We start from the raw sequence: 7,274 nt of genomic DNA, 5'->3' as shown, positions 1-7,274 counted from the left end.
TGTTCCACTGCCTGGTCTGTGAGACGATGAGCAAGACGAGTAACATCCTGGATGGTAGCAAGGTTAGCGGAGGTCACATGACTTTGAATCTCTGGTACTAAGTCTTTAAGGTATAACTCAATGCGCTTGATAGGAGGGTCCACCATAGTTGGACACAAGATGGCCAGCTCGTTTGACCTTTTCGTATACGCCTCTATCTCTGACCCTGTCATCTTCAAGATAAAGAACTCCACTTCCAACTTGTGGATGTCATCACGTGTCTAGTATTCTCGCTTGATCAATTCCTTGAAATCGTTCCATGGGGTGGCATTAGCAGCCGCCAACCCCAGCATCTGTACTTGCGCATTCCACCAAGTCAGCGCAATGCCTTCGAGAGTACCAGTGGCATACTTCACCCTGCGAGCCTCGGGCCATTCACACATCTCAAAGACGGACTCGAGCTTCTCAAACCAATGGAGGAGTCCAACGGCTCCTTCAGTGCCACTGAATGTGCTAGGACGACAGTCCATGAAAGTCTTGAAGGTGCATACAGGTGGCTGAGCGTGTTGACCTCCTGCTTGTGCAGCTGCAAGTGCCGCATCAACTTGTTGGTTGATCAAAGCCGTCAGCTGGGCTTGTGTCATGTTAACGCGTCCACTCATGATCTTCGCAAGTAAGAGAACACAAGTGAGAAGTGCGTCGTATCAATACGCAAGTGTGGAATGACAGAAGAGTGTGAGCAAACAAGGTTTTCAAATACTATGAGCAATGTAGTATGTATCTATCAAGTAGGTAATGTAAACATGAATAGTATCACCTATAGTGTTGAGTCTTGCACGTGGAGCGAAGCGTCATTGTGGATCGTTGAGCACTATACAGGTTATAGTCTGATTTTAATAAAAACCCTTTTCCCCTTATTAAAACCAAGTTCACTATAATCAATGGCTCTGATACCAATCTATCACACCCCCAAAAAAACCACACGCGGAATACCACCGCGTGGAGGCGTGACTGACCAGGATCAAGCCACCAATCATATTGAACATAACAAGTAATAAGTAAAATTCAACCACACAATATGAAAGGTGTTTCAATTCAAAAACATAGTTAAGTGTTTAAGGAAGCATAATTGTAAAACCCAATGTAAGTGTTCAGCACGAAATAAAGATATGTCTTTAGCATGGCACACACTGCCATGTCCCACAACGACCGTGCCTCCTTGTGCAAGCTCCATGAGTACCTAACGACCTGCAAGGCATGTAACAACGAGTCAACAACAAAGTTGAGCGAGTTCACAGTTGGTTGTTTAGTTATAATATTCGTTTCGTAAAGCATATGTTCGTTTTATAAACCATGTATCGTATTAATTCGTATCGTGGTCTCCCAGGCATGTGTGCGAAGATTAGTGGGGGCTTCCCATTTGTTACTAGACCGTATATATCGACTGCTACGAAAATGTAAGAGGTGCCCTAAGTCAATGTCCATCAGCATTGACCCTTTGCCCATAGTCCATTAGTACACGCCCGTTCGAACGACACCGTGTGAGGTTTGTTAAACCTAATAGCGCTATTAACTAATGACCCGCTCGCCATAGGCCTCGGCGATTAAGTCGATATAATGAGGGACTTCATGATAGAGGTTTGGTCCAGTGTGTATACTTGGCATCCTACCCACGGAGGATGGTTGTAATTACCGTTTAGTTCATTTACCCATTCCCAACCCTTGGGAATCCCATGCCTTGGAAAGAGTGTGAACTCACCTTGGTTTGCTCGGTAAGATTATTACTCGCTCACAAATAATTCAATCCGATCCTATAGTTATGCATGTATTCACAATCAGTTCACATCCACATAGCTCACGTATCATTCATGATCATACAGTATCGACTAAGTAACAATCGGCTCATAGTATTCAACAGTTAATTGCATATTCACATGAGTTACATTTAACGACATATGACTGACCCAGTTAACTTTTAACAGAAATAACTTAGTTACAGTGCAGTTATCTAACTCGGCGAAACACACTTTGTTTCGCCGTGAGTCCCTTTCGACGAAACACCCTCTGTTTCGTCATGATTACCCTCGACAAAACTCCCCTGTTTCGTCGTGCCTGATTCGCCGTGACCAATGTTGACGAAACACATCAGTGTTTCGTCGACATCAGCGTCTCGTGGAGACATCAGTTACGTCACATAACAGTTACGTAAATCACACATACCCTAACTGCCGTCATCATCATACGGAAAACATGCAACACAGTAATCATACAGAGATCATTCATAATCATTCATCAGGGCACACCACATCTAGCATAAACCCTAATCATACCATAACAATCTGTTACATGACATCTGAATCTCATAACTATCAACATCGATCATGAACAGTGGCACAAACCGTATCATTCATAACATTAGACCAAATCTGAATGATTTATGATATAACATCAAATCGAATCGTGGACAATGAACAAAATCAATCCAATCATATACAGCAGAATCATCAACTCTCAAAAATAACATCAATCATAGTCAAACCATTCAAAAATCATTGTTTTACTATAATATCAATCAATCATAGTCAAACCATTCAGAAATCATTGTTTTACTATAATATCAATTTACACATAACGTTGCAGGTAGATCGAATCAATAAACGTGACTAACCAGTTAAGATGAAACACAAGAATCTCCTAAATAGATGATGGTAAGAGGTGATGGCTGCCGCAGGAAAGTGGAGAGGTTCTAGGGTTTCGATTTGCCAAACGAATGTCGAGTGTAACAGTTTCACGCAACAACTACTCGTAAAGACGTACTGGGCCCTTAATGGGCCTCGGCGAATCACTGGGCCGGCGAAACACACTTGTTTCGTCGAGATGTGTGTGACGAAACACACTTATTTCGTCGAGGTGACTTATGGCGAAACACTCCTGTTTCGTCGGAGTGGTTGATGGTGAAACACTTTGTTTCGTCGGGTAGTTCTAATCTTAAACAGTTTACAAGTTTATGTTCATGCAACCAAACACTTTACTTATATTAAACACATATATATCAAACAACCATCTCAACTTATAATCCAGAGTACAGTTACCAGTCAAACAATCAAACAACTAAACAGTTAACGTGCAATTAATGCGGAAGTAGAATCTTGGAAACTCGAGTTGTCACATTATCCCCAACTTGAAAGAAATTTCATCCCGAAATTTAGCATGCGGTTACTGAGGAAGCTAGTTGTGTTGTGTAGTTTACTGGTTTTCCTGGGGTGTCACAAATAGTAACTAGGTTCGTAGGTACCCCGCACTTTGCGGCGAGGAACGATTGATGTGCATAAGTGTTTAGCAGTATGTTTGATAGTTACGGGTGTAAGTTGTTACAAGTTTTTACTACATTAGAAAGGGAAAATGTTGTTTTATACATTAGCATTCGCACGGTAAAAAAAAATTAACATTGAAAAGACGAAAAAAATAAGCAGGCCATAAAGTTTAGTAAATACGTCTAAATGTTAGAAGTTAGACTGGATTACAAAGGGGAAAATGAAATTCAAAAAAATCAATTACATGTATTAAAAAGGAAAATAAGAAAAGAAGTTGATTAAAGTGTTAAAAAGGAAAATAAGAAAAGAAGTTGATTAAAGTGTTAGAACATGATTAGTGGGCATTATTGGGGCGTTAAGTGACTTGATCAACACCACTCCTAATGGGATTTATAGGGGCTTGAAGAAAGATGGACATTTCTAATATAATGCCAAATGAGGAAAACAAAATTGGAAATTAACGATGAAATGAGGACATTAAGGAGCGTTAACCATTACACATTTTTAATGAGTGTTATGATGTTGATGTGATGAAATATGTCCTTTCAAGAGCATTAACAATTCCGAATGACCTTAGAGCGTAAATAACCTTTGTTGTGAAGTTGGTTAAAAAATATTTTATTAAAGTTTAAGGGATGATTCTTACACCATTTAGAGCATTAATTAACCTACTAAAATATTGTTAAATCAATAAGAGTATGCATGGGGAAAGGTTCAGGATCAACTCCAAGAGGTAGCTACTTGGTCGGAATCTGCAATCAAAGAACACCGTTAGTCTTAACACGAGAGGTGGCCTCCCGCGTTTGGACTCCGGCGTGAGAAACAGCAAATGGTTCTTAAGAGTCTAAGCAAAATGAAAGGATAAGAGTTTAGAGTGAGAGTGAGAGAAATCAACTTACTTTGGGCTGAACAAGACTCTTCTTTTATAGGCAGTTTGCTCTGCCCAAGGCAGCCTTGTGCCAGCTGGTACCTTCTAGTCTTGGTAAGCTTACCCTCCCTTAATGTTGCTTGCAAGGTTAACCTTGTCTCTTTGGGTAAGTTTCATGTTGTGTGTCTCGACTCTCGAGGACACCTTTTCATGCTATAGGGAGAAGTCTAATCAGTTTGACTTGTTGGGTTCAATTTCCAAGGTTGTACAGTAACTTTGGCTCCCTATCATAAGTCGTTGGTGCATTAATTTTCCGTCGGGAGCCTTCAGCTTTCGACTTTCAACACCTTACTTTCAGTTTATGTTTGTAATTCTTTGTTGTTTTCTTGCGATTGTTAGTTATCTTGATTTTGCTGACTTGGAATTCCGAGTACCCACGTCATGAAATATCACATATTCCCATCCAATACCCACTATTAGAATTTCTTTATTTTCTAAATTTACTAGTAAATAAACTTTTAAACGCGGTATTCTATTTGTGACCCTTTCTAATGGATAATTTCATAAAATCAAAAGGCATATTAATGTTTAATATAAAGTTAAATGCCTTTTTTTTAACGTCAAATTTAGATCACTGACGGACCACTGGAGTATCATCGTATCATCATCAGAACCACCCGATCATATCCATCTCCACTAGGAAATAATGGCTATACACCAATTCAGGAGGAAACCCAATAAATCTGGGAAAACTCCCTTTGTGGGAATCGAACCCATGACCTAATGGTCATAAGCCTTATCCCACCACCAAGATACCACTAGGCTATAATGCCATGGGTAAGTTAAATGCCATTTTATTCCCTGTGATTTGGACCATTTTTCCAGTTTAGTCCAAAGGTTTCATTTTTCGTCTGTGGGTCCAAAAAGGTTTCACCGTTGCCATTTTAGTCCACTGGGTTAACTTAATTCATTATTTCTGTTAACGAGAAGTTATGCTTGGTAAGTTTCGTTTATTGTCGGTGATAATTTACTAAGTCTAGAAACACTTAGTTTTCGAGAGATTAAAATATATAAATATTTATATAAAAATATATAAATACACAGATATAATTGCGTTAGTCGTCCCAAGAAATCGTACGTGTATGTAACGAATATTTCTATAAAAATAGTATATAACAAACTCATATTATGTATCGTGTCTCGTATGATATTTGTCAAAATATATGTATATGCCGTTTAAGCGTTTGACATAAATACAAAAAGTTATATTTATTTTATCGAAGAATCATCGACTTGTTTGATGTTTGAAATAAATATATAAATTATTCTTATTTTTATTTTTATAAAACGAATGTATGTTGTTTGACATTTGAAATAAATATATAAATTATATTTATTTTTATAAAACGAATGCGTGTTGTTTAATATTTGAAATAAATATATAAATTATATTTATTTTTATAAAACGAATGCGTATTGTTTGACATTTGAAATAAATATATAAATTATATTTATTTTTATAAACGAATGCGTGTTATCGACGTTTGAAACAATATAAATAATTATATTGATTTTGTAAAAGGAGTTCACGTTAACGTCGTTTTCGTAAGCTGTAAAGTATCGTCAAATGTAATTATACCTTTGTATTTGTTTTTATAATAGGTTATTTGAATCTGATAGATTTATTTTATAATAAAACGCGTTTTATTTTTACGGATTTTCTTGAAAAACGTGCAGAGTTTCCTCGGTTTTTGGACGCCCCCGACAACACAAGTTGTCGTTACTTTTCAAAATTCAACATTTATAAGCAATATCAATATATAAATTTTCATCATATGTATCGAAATGTAAACTAGTTTTCTATCGAATCGGTTCAAGCTCGTTTTCATGTAACTAATTAAAACTATAAAAATAACGAAATAAGCGTGCCGTTAATCTTTACCAAAAACTCACGTGGAAACGCTAACTGAGTTGACCGAGTCAACTGGGTTTGACCGAGTTGACTCACTATTGACTTGAGTTTGACCGAGTCGACCCGAACCACGAACCACGAACCGCGACCCGATCCAAAACCCGCACTCAACATTTCTGACCTGAACCGTTTGTTGACTAAAGCGACCGTCTTTGACCAAGGTCCAAAACTAACCCAAATATCAAGACCCGAACTAAACCTGAATCTTGGAGTGAACCACCTTCGACCCGAATCTGAACCGTGGCTGACCCGAACACCCGAACCAATATCTGAGATGAACCATAACACCCGACAGGCATCAGAACTGAACCGAATACCCTGCTGAACCGAACCCATGCGAACCCGAAACTAACCCGAACCAAAACCTGTTTAGAATTAACTTACCCGAAGCAAACCCGAGGCATCCCGAACCCGATTCTGACCCGAGAACAAAACCATCAGGCGATCAAGAACATCATCATCTTCAACATTCTCGGGATCGTCGAAAAACTCGAGAACACCGATGCTGTGAGCAGCGGCAGCAGCGCCGGCTCCTCTCCCCGTCTCCCTCTGTTTCGTCCCCGCCGCAAACGGCGGTTCTTCTGATCTCCGAGGTGTGTGTGGATGTGGTTGGAACTCCGGATACCACTACCGATGGATGATCGGTGGGTCCGCCGGAAACGAAATCGAGAGGGGGAGGGGGCTGCAAGGTTGGTTTATGATGAAGATAGGAGGTAAGGGGTGTCGTCTGGCTGGATTAAACATCACCGGAGCGCTGGTTGTCGCCGGATTTCCGCTGACCATGTTTGAGGGAGCGAGAGATTGACAGTGGGTGTGTGTGTGTTTAGGAGGATAGGGTTTTTATTAAGGTGAGAGATGGAGTCTTGTTTTTGATTTAGGGTTACAAGAAGATGAAGGAGGGGAGTGTACAGAGTGTTGTGTGCATGTGGTGTTGTCTGAGGATTCAAAAAATGAAGATAAGGTACGGATAAGTCCATATTTATATCAAGGGTTTTCTCTAATGGGCTTGGGCTTGGGCCCATGGCCCACAAGCCCAATCCCATGTTTTAAGCGACCCGTCTGCACCTACAAACCCGTTTACAAATCCTGAACTCCACGTAACGTCGTAAACTAAAATTTTAGATTTAAAAATATGTAAAAT

At 39.4% G+C, this 7,274-nt stretch overlaps 1 long non-coding RNA gene across 1 annotated transcript; it reads right to left on the bottom strand.

Annotated features, from left to right (window-relative positions):
* Window positions 1-5,945: 5,945 nt before the first annotated feature.
* Window positions 5,946-7,072, bottom strand: LOC110879597. The gene is made up of 2 exons (XR_002558793.2): window positions 6,518-7,072; window positions 5,946-6,402 (listed from the first exon to the last, which is right to left on the bottom strand). It is a non-coding gene; the product is annotated as an uncharacterized LOC110879597 (long non-coding RNA).
* Between the last annotated feature and the right edge of the window lie 202 nt (window positions 7,073-7,274).

Source organism: Helianthus annuus, chromosome 9 (assembly GCF_002127325.2).
Source record: "Helianthus annuus cultivar XRQ/B chromosome 9, HanXRQr2.0-SUNRISE, whole genome shotgun sequence".
NCBI classification, from domain to species: domain Eukaryota; kingdom Viridiplantae; phylum Streptophyta; class Magnoliopsida; order Asterales; family Asteraceae; genus Helianthus; species Helianthus annuus.
Note: the sequence above shows the minus strand (reverse complement) of the source record. Positions and strands in the feature narration are given on the sequence as shown.